Source organism: Urocitellus parryii, chromosome 14 (assembly GCF_045843805.1).
Source record: "Urocitellus parryii isolate mUroPar1 chromosome 14, mUroPar1.hap1, whole genome shotgun sequence".
In the NCBI taxonomy this organism is placed as follows: Eukaryota; Metazoa; Chordata; class Mammalia; order Rodentia; family Sciuridae; genus Urocitellus; species Urocitellus parryii.
Window position 1 is genome coordinate 17752552 of NC_135544.1, and position 13728 is coordinate 17766279.

The 13728-nt window shown below is 38.0% G+C and overlaps 1 pseudogene; it reads right to left on the reverse strand.

Annotated features, from left to right (window-relative positions):
* Positions 1–12835: 12835 nt before the first annotated feature.
* Positions 12836–13257, reverse strand: LOC113192716 (large ribosomal subunit protein mL42 pseudogene; annotated as a pseudogene).
* Positions 13258–13728: the final 471 nt, after the last annotated feature.

Below are 13728 nucleotides of genomic sequence, written 5' to 3' on the forward strand. Positions count from 1 at the left end.
ACTCCAGATCATCTGAAGCATGTATGTCCTGAGCTCTCTATCTGACATTCCATCTGTTGCAGCTATTACCTCTTCTAAAGTTGAGTTGACCTGCATTGCCTGTGGTCCTTTCTTTCCTTGTCGTTTCATACCGCTGGCGTTTCTTTCTGCTTGGTGAAATTGTTGTGTCTTTGATATTTTCCCTCTATTTATTTATATTGCTCTTGTATAGTTGGAAAATCACTCTTGCAGGGCAGGTAGTGGTTGTGATCCTCCTCCAATTAGTGTGAACCATCTACCATGCTGGCAGGCCCTAGGTCTGCTTTGCTGGTCGGTCAAAGGTCCACCTACTCAGCAGGCGCCAGGGGCACCTGTGTCACTCCGTAGGTTGCTGGGCCTAACCTCCCGATGGGTTGCAGGTTCGCCTCGTTTGCAGGCTCTGGGGGAGGGGCCGGTTCCGCCCCTCAGCAGGCTTTGGGTCCGCTCTGCTGTTGTTCACAGTCCCCCGCCTACCTGCAGACACTGGGGGAGGGGACGGGCCTAGCCCTCAGCCGTCCGCCGGACCTGTCCTAGTGGGTCCGGTCCGCGTTCCCTGCAGGCGCGTGTATCTGCTGTCACTTGGCTGGTTGCTGGGCCTGACCCGCCCGCCCGTGGCTTGCAGGTTCGCCTCGCTTGCAGGCACTGGGGGAGGGGCCGGTTCCGCCCCTCAGCAGGCTTTGGGCCCGCTCTGCTGTTGTTCACAGTCCCCCGCCTACCTGCAGACACTGGGGGAGGGGACGGGCCTTGCCCTCAGCTGTCCACCGGACCTGTCCTAGTGGGTCCGGTCTGCGTTCCCCGCAGGCGCGTGTATGTGCTGTCTCTTGGCTGGTTGCTGGGCCTGACCCGCCCGCCCGTGGCCTGCAGGTTCGCCTCGCTTGCAGGCACTGGGGGAGGGCGTGTTTATTCTTCTTACCTATCTGATGCTAAGTGGTGTGAAGGGTTAAACTTTGAAAAATCTACTGCTGTTCCTCCTCAAAAGCCAAGCATATTAGTAACCCAATATAGAATTATAAGCTTATAGAATTTAATACTAGAAATGACTTTAATCTGTAAAGGAATTCCTTTCATAAATGAGGGCTGTGATCTGACATGAGCTCCTAGGTGACTACTGTATGTAAACTATGGACATTGCTGATAACTCCCCACTCCTCATGTACCTACTTAGTCAGCTCTTTGTCACTATGACAAAATACCAGAGAAAAACAGCTTAAAGGAGAAAGGACTTATTTTGGCTCATGGTGTCTGAGGCTTAATCCGTGGTTGTGGGCAGCAGGCACTGCTTGTTTCTGGGTCTGAGGTGAGGCAGAGCATCATGCTGGAAGGGCATGGCAAAGGAAAGCTGCTCACTTCAGGGTGTCTGGGAGACAGAGAGAGAGAAAAGGAACAAGATATAGGCCACCTCCTAGATGTTCATTCAGTTACAAATCCATCCATGGGTTAATCCACTGACGAGATTAGCACCCTCATGATCCATTCACTTCCCCAAAATCCCATATCTGAATACATGGGCATTCCAGAACCAAACTGTACCTACTACATACCCACATCCACCCTGAACTCAAAGGGTCACTGTCTGCTGGGACAGAATTAGACACTTCCAGAATTCTAAAGCAATGGTTGATCAGTCAAAGGACAGCCTGAAACTTCTTTCCCTATCTGCCTAAGAGAGGGCACCTAAGACTCATGGGTTATGTTCTTTTGTATCCCTTTCACTTTACAGATGTAAAGAGAGGCAACAAGTTTTAGCTAACTCTAAAGTCTCTGACAGTAAACCGTGGAAAACCAGTTTGCTAGTTCCACTTGCAAAGCACTGTGCTAACATGTTACTTCATCCTATTAGTCATATTTATGAAAAAACTATGCAGAATTTTGTACCTTTGATGCTAATCTGCCTTCTTTAAAACATTTAAACTGGCCTAAACATTCAGCCTAGGATAATGGTTCACCATTGTGTAAGAGAGAAGACCTGCTGGTTGGGGGCAGGAATCAGATGGATATAGATATAAGAAACTGAGTCCAAATCTTAGTTTCCTCTTCCACTAATGAATACAAATGGAACTAGGAAATTAGATCCTCTGGTTTACTATGACTTTGGGGTAAGTCCAATTTTGTGACTTCTCCTTTGCATGTAGAAAATATATTATCCTTCAATAAGAAAGAATTAACTCCTGAGTATGGAGTTAACTGACGGTCAGAAGTACCACAGTGGAGTGATGAATGACTTTGCAACTCTGCATTGGGTGGTTGTGTAACTGCTTCAAAATTCTGCTGTGATTCATCTCTTAAAAATCTTCTTCTTCCTCTTATCTACATACAGTCAGACTATAAACTGATCAGCAATCTTGTGATCCAAACATCACCTTCCTGCTTTCCACCAATACTCACCACCCTTTGTCCTTTTTTTTATATCTCCCTTGAGATTAGCAGGTTAGCCCTGACAGCAGAATGACCCTCAGATGACTCTTTGGAAAACTGACATTTGTTTCTAGTGGATTCCAGATTACACAATGTCCCCACTTTCCCAAAATACCATGCACCAAAATACAGGCTGAATAGAGAGAGTAAAATGAGCACTGATGTTCCACCTAAAGGCCTTCCACAGGCAGCAGGAAGAAAATATATTAAGTATGAGTTCTATTTGTTTCCCAGCCCAGAGGGAAGCCCAGCAACAGACACCAGCCTGTCTTTCATCTCACATGGCTTCCTGTCTGGGGGGAGCTGACTCTTCCCTCCACTCTCTAATTCAACCATATCCACTCATTCAAGCTGTTGATACTCAGCAGATAGCACACAGAATCTGAAACACAATGGGGGGAGGGCTTTTTCCTAATGAGGAGTGACATTTGTGTAACAGAACTACAACAAAACCTCGAACAGTTCTGAAATGACCTGCTTCTCTAGCTGTTCAAACACTGAGGAGATTTCTTCTTTCATAACAGTTCACTAAGTGACTCTCAGAATATTTCACCTCTCTGTCAATTTTCATTCTTCAGGCTGAATTTACCCAGGGTCAAAATTTCACTTATTTATTGACTTTAGTGACTTTGTCACTGGCACTAGAGAAATAATATCAATTATGTCTGTATTTATTTATTTTTGGTACTGGGGATTGAACCCAGGGACACTTTACCACTGAGCTATATCCCCAGCCCTTTTTATTTTGAGACAGGATCTCACTGAGTTGCTGAGGGTCTCATTAAGTTGCTGAGGCTGGCCTCAAACTTGGGATCCTCTGCCTCAGCCTCCTCCCAAGTTGTTGAGATTACTGGTGTGTGCCACCATGCCCCATAAATCTCTTTTTATTTACAGACCACTGTCCCAAGGTACATGTGTAAATAATGTCTAGCTATTCCTATAATATCCAATGTCTTAATAGTCTTATGTTCCAATGAATGTCCAAAACTTGGAATAACCACTATACTTATGATTTATTTTTTACATTTCCTGAAAATGATTTTTATCATAAATTAAGATTTTGAAGAAGAAAAATGTTTAAGGAAGGAACAAATATCTATCACCCATCCTAGAGCCTGTTTCATTTGGACTTTTAAGAAAAATTGCTATTTTTTTTTTTTTTTAGCAAATTTTGGAAATCATTTCTTAAACCAGTTTTTAGACAAGAGGAAGGATTTTCTGATTATCCTTTGGCAGGCAGTAATCTTGGGAAGGATAAGCCTTACAAGTATTTTATTGACATAGCTTTTAAAAAACCCTTAGCATGAATCATTTCCACTATTACAGTTCTTTTAAAAGAACATAATAATGGGTTTAATGCATTAAGGAACAATAAAGATTATACAAACTAGTCAATCAAAAAGTACAAATGTGTCTTGTCAAATGGCAACGGTTGGCCTAGATTTTCAATGTTTCTATAATATCCAATATTCATTGGAACATATAGTTGATCTTACAGATATGGAAGCCTCATTGTGGCCAGCTGTGCTCAGTGTGAACTGTAGCCCTCTTAGTTGATTTCATACCATACAACATTCTCCACACCATAGTGTTTCATGTTGCCTGTTGCTTAGCACCATGGTTCTTGTGGGTGGTGAAACACAAACCATCACCACTGGGGAAAAAGAAGCCACATTTAATAATACTCAGAGTCAGCTCTTCAAGGTACTTCCAATTATCAATTATCTTCCCCCACAAGGGTGGGATGATGGTGAGGTACTTGACATGGGAACAGAATTTGAGATTACCAAACACTCACTTATCAAGGTATATAACATAGTCATGCAATATTTAAAAAACAAAATTTAATACCAAAAAATCCCAAATAAATAAAAGATAAAAATTTTAAATAACAAAAAGTTGAACTTGCACTTGCATAACTTTCCTTCATGGGCTCCACCCTAATCTCAGCTCCATTTCCAATGAAACTTTATTTAAAAAACAGGCAGCCTACGGGGCTGGGGATGTGGCTCAAGCGGTAGCACGCTCGCCTGGCATGCATGCGGCCCGGGTTCAATCCTCAGCACCACATACCAACAAAGATGTTGTGTCCGCCGAGAACTAAAAAATAAATATTAAAAATTCTCTCTCTCTCTCTCCTCTCTCACTCTCTCTTTAAAAAAAAAATTAAAAAAAACAACAGGCAGTCTGTCGTGGGCCATCATATGCCAATTGTATTTATTTAATTTTTCTTAAATGTTTGGGAGAATTCTCCAGTAAAAACCATTTAGGCCTGGCTCTTTTTTGTTCTGAAAATTTATTAATTATTGATTTAATTTCTTCAACAGATTTTCAGGTCACCTATTTCTCCTGGTGTGAATTTTGGTAGATTATGTCTTTCTGGAAATTGATCTATTTTATCTAGACTACCAAATTTTTGAGCAAGGGTCGTTCATAATATCGCTTTCTTACTCTTCTAATGTCTATGGGATCAGTAGTGATGACCCCTTTTAATTTCTAATATAGTCCTGTGTGTGTGTGTGATTTGAGGATCAAATCCAAGACCTCACGCATGCTAAGCGTGCACTCTATCACTGGACTGCATCCCTACCAATTTCTGGTATTAGTAATTTGTACCTTTCATCTTTTTTTCTTAGTCAGCTAGAAGTTTATCAATTTTATTGATCTATTTAAAGAATCAGCTTTTGATTTTGATGATTTTCTCTACTGATCTCCTATTTTCACTTGTATTTGTCTCTTCTCTTAATTTATAACCATTTTTTTTTCTATTTACCTTGGACTTAATTTCCTTTTCTTATTCTAGTTTCTTAAGGTGGACACTTATCTTTTTGATATTAGGTTTTTCTTCTTTTCTAGTTCATGCATCATGCTATGAATTTCCCTGTAAGTACTGCTTTTGATGAAATTTACAAGTTCTGAGGTATTTTTCACACACTTCTATGTGTTAATGTATTTAAAAAATAATAAACCATATCAGTATTATCATCTCCAAACTCAGGCCAATATTTATTAGTCTCTTTTAGAGGTTTCTTTTAAATTTCAAAACAGATTTATCGAGATATAATTCATGTAACATATAATTCACCTACTTAATATAGATATATTTAATTTCCATATATATCAAGTGGGATTTATTAATATGCATACTATTTATTAATATATATTAATTAGATATTAATATATATATTAAGTGGGATTCTGAGTATGTTCAGAGTTGTGCAACCATCACTACAGTCAACTTTAGAGCATTTCATCACGTAGACAAGAAATTCCATAACTATTAGTAGTTACTTCCCATCTCTTCTCCCCACATCCACATTTATCCTCCCCTCATCGCCACATTCTGATCCCAGTCACTTACTTACTTTCTGTCATATTCAAAGGAACTCTGAACCTTTCTTTTTGGAGTTTCTTAAGGTGAGAAAAGACATAACTGGGAGGAAGCATGATGGGCAAACAATGCCCTACATTGACTTTCCCTAAAATAATTATTGTGAACAGTGACCCAGGCATCTTTCATCCACTGATGTATGCCAGAGAGCGCAAACCATAAACAGCCACTGATCCACGCCTCTTTGTCTTGCTTTCCCCTGTAGAAAAGTGATATCTGGCACTAAATTTCACGGTTCCTGTGTGCTGGAACTAGCTGGCACCTGTTCTGGAAAGTCACTTGTTAACCAAATAGTAGCTCAGACTTGGCAACAGAGTATCTGCCCCAGGAAAATCAGCACACAGTGCAAATTTGGTTATTTATTTTTTTTTTTGTTTTTGATTTTTGGGTTTTGAGAACTGGTCCATTAGCACAGCAATGCCAAATTACAAAACCTACAAAGTTCTCCAGCTTTCTATATCTGCTAGCCCAAGAAGGTGAAAACTGGAGGAACATAGAGCTTCTAAAAGTCTCTATCCCTCCGGATGCCATGAATAGGTCAGACTATCTGAGGGAAGAAACTCTACTTTCAAGCAGCAATGTACAAGGTGCCAGGCAACAGCCCAGAATAGATTTTCTAAGAACACTCAGTTACATATCCCATAAACATGACAAAAATATTCTTCAACCAACTTTCATAGGTTTAAGCTTTACTAAAGTAATTCACCCAAATGTACAAGCTAAAAAGGAACTAAAAATGGAAGATCCACTGGATTATTATTTCCTTGGAGGTGGCTGGGATCAAGATTTTTCTCTGGAAATCAATTTCATCCCCCAGTACCCGAATGAGGACAATTACCTGAGGCTAGGCGTTTGAAGAAACTCAGTAAAAATTTAGGGGGAAAATCTGAGCAGAGGAGAAATTTTTATTTATTTAGCTGTAAAAGCTAAAAATAAATTTAGGATCATTATATATTTACTTGTATATAAATACACGTTACTAATTATAATTTGAACAGGCATTTGGTTCTGGTCAAATTACTGCCAGAAAGAAAGAATAGAGATCAATTCTTCCAAAACTGAATTGACTACTATAAATTATTCCAAAGTAAAGATATTATAAAATGAGTTATCTCATTTAATTACTTTGGTATGTATTTGGAGAACACATGAATACAGGCACAGAGAAAGATGGAGAAAGACATTGAAAAATCTATCCATACGGGCGCCTTCACTTTTCTTCCATCTCCCTACCAAAATTAAATAAATAAAAATCAGTAGAACTATTATTTGTGCAGAAGTTATGGTCAAGGAATCAGTTTCACAAACACTACCCTGTACGTTTATAATTTCTACATGTCAAAAGACAAAATTACAACAAATTAGGTTAATCAATTGAATGGCTTTTATTTGCTATTCATGAATAAGGCAGTGCCTACTCTAAAAATTTAGAAAATGTGTCCCAATGAGTTGAGCAGAGCAGGTTGGTTTTATAGGCAAAAAAGAGCTGAAGAAAACAGAAATAGGAGTCAAAGAGAGAGTTGGTCATTTCAAAGTTACTTTCTCTATAAGGTTAAAACAGAGTACAAGCTTATTATGCCAGCTAAAACTGACCTCTTTAGGGATTTGTATTATCTCTCCCTCTCCTGATTTCTCAGAAGGTCTGATAAACAATTTCTTTTTTGCTTGATGACATGGAAATTTAGGATGAGAGACTCCATTTTTATTTGATCTGTTGGATCCTACTGAAGGAACTCATTCTAAACCAATGCCTCCTATAAATCTTATTTGACTTTAACAGTACAACCATTATTAATGTCCTAGTTTTCCAGATGAGGAAATAGCCTCAGAGTGATTAAACTGAATTGGTCAAGCTAACAGTGTAGGTTAGCATATGAGTCAGGATAGAGATGCAATTTTGAGGGGCGGGCAAAGATCAAACCCATGAGTGCTAAATGTACACTACCAGGGATGATGTACCTCATCACCCAAATGCAATTTTGTTTTTTTAACAGAAGTCCTCAGTCTCCTATCCCATCCAGACCATTGCTCCACGTTGTCATTTTCCCTTTATGGCTGCTATGAACAAACATTTTGAACAGTCTCCATTTATTGTGACTCACAATAGAATTAGCCCTAGACCAAGAATTTTCCTTTCTTTTTTATTTTATTTTATTGGTACTGGGGAATTGAACCCAGGGGAGCTCTTCACCATTGAAGTATATCACCAGTCCTTTTTCTATTTGATGTAAGATCTCGCTAAGTTGCTGAGGGTGTCCCTAAGTTGTCCAGGTTGGCCTTGAACTTGTGATCCTTCTGCCTCATCTTGCCAAATGCCTGGGTTTAGAGGTGTATTCCAACATGCTCAACTTCCTGGTCATTTTCCTATAACCTCCATACTACTCTGGGTATAAACCCAGAAGTGTTAAGGATTTTTCCCTACAGGGAAGAAATGTTTTTGCACAGCCCTAAAACATGAGTGAGAAGAGATCACATCTTTTCTGAGCAACTCTTTTTGGGTTTGATTTATACAATATAGAGAGCAGCATAGTTAATTCTCAACTCAAAATGTTTAAAAAGAGAGTTTTCACTATGATATAGATTCTTTTTGGACTCTCATAGAGAAAAGAACTTTTTTTAAGTCAAATGAGTTACTAAAAATGAAGTCATTTGTGTTCCTGGTATGTCTGATGTTTGCAAATATCTAGCTCATATCTCTATGAAAAAAAATTGATTTCTCTAACAATGAAAACAACATGTCTCATAGCATTGAAAGACTCTGATTCTGAGGGAACCTTTGGTTTTTGATGTGGAAAGGCAGTTATTACCAATGATTTTCATAATCTTTGTCAGTGACTTCCTGTGTATCGGAGACCTCATGCAAAGTCTGTTATTCAGATCACAAAATGTAGATATGAATAAGAACATATCAGGGCCTAGCTCAGATTCTGAGAATTTATAATACATTTTAAGAATAATTTTTTAAAAGAGCATTTTCTTTAATTGTTTTGAAGTCCAAAGTAAATGCTATTGGATTTCAAAAATTGCCGAATTTTACAAGATACACAAACTACACAAGTATGAAGGTAACATAAGTAGTAGAGAAAACCTAAACAAACTGGAAACAGCCCACAGGAGCCACTCACTGAAGGAGTGTCTACATTGTCCACACGAATCTTCACTTTGCCTCAGGTGGAGGAGAGTCTGCTCATAACCAGTGACACCAAACATGCTGTAACCAGCTTGGCTTCCAATGCCAGGAACCCCAGCCTGCTCCAGACATTCTCTAAGTAGTTTAAATGGTGGCACCTCAAGATATTCAAAGTGGGTTCCTGATCACTTTCTAAAATTAAGCTCTTATTGATAAAGGACCCAGAATAGATCAGTTGAGGAAAGATAAATGGAATTATTGTGTTATTTTAATCAGTTTTAAAGCCATCCTTCCCATTCTAAAATTCCTGTTTAGCTAGGTAGGATTAAAAAAAAAAAAAGATTAAAAAAAAAAAAAAAAAAAACAAGGGCTGAGGTTGTGGCTTAGTGGTAGAGTGCTTACACCTGGCATGTGGGAGGCACTGGTTTCAACCCTCAGCACCACATAAAAATAAATAAATAGATAAATTTTTAAAAATAAAGGCATTGTATCCATTAAAGAGAGAGAGAGAGAGAGAGAGAGAGTAGTCCTTATTTTAGACATAAATTTGCAAATTGTTTGTGCATTATTTACCCTTTATCAGAAAGCTGGTAAGAGAGAGGTGGTAGAATTTGTTCAGTGGCCCAATATGCATGACACCGATTAAATCTTTGGGTTAGGGAGCACAGACCCAGAAGCCGAGCACCAGTTGCTTTCATTAGAACCCTGAGATCTGAGTTAAGGGCTCTTCCCACTTTTTATTAAAGAGAGCATTCCCTGAGAATCCACCAATCCTAGACCGGTATATATAAATAAATAAACACACCTCAGGGCCTCACAGCTCTCCTTTTGTTTCAATTTCTGGATAATGGAAAGCACTTCCCACAGCCACAAGTAGCAATTTTCCCTTTTCTTTAAAAGCTTTAGGAAGGACACGCCCAGGGAACCATTTGCATTTTGACTATAGCTTTTATCCCTTATTTTACTTCCAAAGGCAACACAACACAAAGTATTGTGTTGACTAACTTGATTGATAACTGCTTCATTTACAATCCAAATGGTTGTTTTTTTTTTTTTTTTTTTTAAAGTCATAGAGGGAATTTAAATAGGGAATCCCAACTGTGCTTTCCAACTAATAGAGAAACCAATTACACTAATCCTGCTATTTTAACTCCCTGGGGTCTATCCCCATCCTCATCTCCCAAACTGTGAACAAAATTTTGTTTTGAAAATACCTGTCCCTCCCACGCCCCTTGGGAAAGGATCCAGAGATCTGATCAGATTTCCAATGATATCCAATACCCACAATGGCTTAGAACTCCCACAGTGACTTAAAGCCATGTTCAACAAAGCCTGAAGAAAATGAAACCCACCGGATGCTCCCAAAACTAAATGAAGTCTTCCTGTGGCACAGCTCAAGCAATGAGGATTAAGGCTTTTAAAACCAGCAGCCAGATGAGCTTCCTGTTGGCTCCAGAGTGGTAAGGTTCTCCTGAGAATCCTGGGGATTTCTGACCCATGGATGTCATCTATTTCCATGAAAGCAGCCAGAAACATAGAAGGAAAAATGAATTAGACTCCTAGCATTACTAGTTGCATCCTGGGGGAGACCTCTCAGACTTCTTGAGACTTCTTTACTGTTACTCCTTACATTATTCATGACTAAAGCCCATCCAAAGCTAGTTCAAAAGAAAAGGGACTAAAAAGCATTTCTAAAATGCTTTTATTTTTTCAAGTGTAGTAAATATACAAAAAGGTACACAGGTTATAAACATACATCGTGATAAACTGTCACAGTGTGAGTATATACATGTAACCACCACCCAGGTCAATTTTCCTGATGACTAAGAATAAAGATTAATGAGGCTGAACACCTTTCACCCATAGATATGGTTTTGTCGGTGTGTTGTTTGGATATCCTTTTTTACGAAACGACATTTTTAGTCTTTTGCTCATTTGTGTACTGAGAGATATATCTTTTCTAACTGATTTTTAAGCAACAATTTGTATATGCTGGATATGAGTCACTGTCAGTCACATGCGTTGCAAACGTCTTCTCCCACGATGTCAGTCGCCCTTCCCTCCTACAAAGATGTCTGTGATGGAAATTATTTATGGTAAATATTTGGTTTGTATTTCTTGAAGAATTCTTTGCTTACTTCATGATCATAAAGACATTCTGTTATGTTCTAGGAAATGTGTTGAATTGTGAATTTAAATTCGCATTTAAAGTTAACATCCACAGGGAATTGACTTTTGTGAGATAAGGATCAAATTTCTATTTTTCTAGATGGATATCCAGTTGACCCAATGTTATTTATTAAAGACTATGATTTTCTATCACTTTGCAATGCTCCTTTGCCATAAATCTAATGTTTTTTATTTGTGTGGTTCTTTTTGGACCCTTTTCATAAATTTGCTCTACTGATCTATCCTTGTACCAGTTACCTACTGTATTAATTTCTGTAACTAAAAAATGTTGAGGGCTGGGGCTGGGGCTCAGTGGTAGAGTGCTCACCTCCCACGTGTGAGACCCTGGGTTCAATCCTCAGCACCACATAAAAATAAATAAGTAAAATAAAGGTATTAAAATATTTAAATAATATGTTGATATTGATATTAGTAGTATTAGGTTTTTCAACTTTCAAGATTGTCTTGGCTATTCCTGTTCTTTTGTATTTCTACAGAAACTTTAGAATCAGCTTGTCAGTTCTCTCAGAAATAAAAGAAGCCTATTGAGATTGCACTGAACTAAATATCAATTTAGGGAGAACTGACCTCTTTACAATATTGAGTCTTTCTTCCATTTATTCAAATTTTCTTTGGTTTCTTTAATTTCTCTCAATAGTGTTACATGGTTTTCTATGTAGATAGAAAACCTTGTACGTTTCATTACATTTATTACTAAATAGTTCATTTTTATATACTATTCTAACTGGTGATATTCAATAATTTTATTTCTAATTTTTTATTGCTGGTAGATGGAAATATTGTTATGGGTTTTTTTTATATGGATCTTGGATCTAAACTAACTCATTTAATCTACAAGTATAACTGTGGATTCATCTGGAATTTCTATGTAATATGCCATCTATGAATAATGACTTTTTCTCCTTCCTATCTAACCAATCTTAATACCTCCTATCTCTTGCCCTCTTCTTCCTCCTTTCCCCTTTTCCTCCTCCTCTTCACCCCCTCCACTTCTCCTTCTCTTCCTTCTTTTTAGGATAGAACTTCATAGAACGTTGATTTGAAGTGGTTCCAGTGACCATTCTTGTCTTAGTCCCAATTCCAGGGGAATGTTTCAGAATTTTGCTTTCAAGTGTAATATTTGCTTTAGGATTTTTCTGGACATACATTATAAGATTAAGGGATTTCCCTTTGGGGAAACCTGCATCTGAGATGGTCTTAAGTAAGTCTCACCTCCTGACAGTCCTAAGTCCTTGTATATTCTTCTCTCACACTGAATCATGGCAGATCTGTATGTTCAAAAGAGTATGACAGAAATGATATGTGACTTCCAAAATTTTGTCATCAAAGACATTTGAGTTTCCACCAAATCTCTCTGGGGTTTCTTAGCCTCTTAGATCACTCACCCTGGGGGAAGCCAGTCATTTTGTCTGAGAAGACCTAGGAAGCTTTGTAAAGATTTTCATAGGTGATAATAATGACAAAAGAACAATGCCTCTTATTAATAACCTGCACCAATTTGTCAGCCATGTGCCTGAGCCACTTTGGAAATAGATCCTTCAAGTTAAGTCTTTTTTTTTTAACATATGAAAAAATATTTTATTATTATTTTGCTATATAACATATTAGTGAATACACCAGATTGCATTTTCTCAAATGGCCAATGAAATACCAGATAACATTTTTATTTGATTCACCCAAGAGTTTCCATATCATATGTCTTTTGGAGGATTCAGATTCTTAGCACGTCTGTGATACTGTCCATGAGGATACAAATGATACTTAGTAGTAAAGAACATTTTTCTAAGTTTTTCTGTCATGGTTTCTTGCTCAAGGTATTCACCTTTGTCTTCTAATCTGTTTTTTAGTACTTGATCATGTGTTTCTTCATTATTGTGCACAGAATCTAGTTGAGGGATAGGTTGTGTGTGTTCCTACAGGATATCCACAGAAGGGTGGGAGCATACTATTGTCCCTCCATCAGATGTCAAAGAGAGCTGTACTCTGCTATTATAGTCAACGGAAAGAGAAGAAAATGTAGATTTATGACAAACGTCAGATGAAGCTCTGTTTTGAATAAATGCTTCAAGAAAGTTCTCTTTGATATCACCCATTTTAATGCTGTTGCTGCCATGGTGTTTGTTATAAGATGATGAGATAATATGATGAAAGATGATATGATATGATATGGTATGATATGATATGAAATGATGAAATCTGCTTCTAGGCATATCAATTTTTATTCCAGGAGACTGCCGTGTTGCCTCAATCCAGGTCCTGTGAAACCTCAAGTAAAGTCTTGATAAGAACTTTAGCTTCAGCCCAAATGTTGACTGGAATTTCATGCCAAAACTAGAATAAGAGCTGCCACCTAAACTAGCTCCAAATTCCTGACCCACAGAAAATGTGAGGATGATAAACTATTTACTATTGTTTTGAGCCACAAGTTTTGGGGTAATTAGTTTTGCTGGAATAGACAATGTAACTCTTATTCTTACTAAATGAAGAGTTTTTATTTTATGTGTTAATTTTAATCAAATGCTTTTTTCTGCACCTACTAAGATAGTCATGATTTTTCTTATATTTTGTACATATTTGAGGAGGA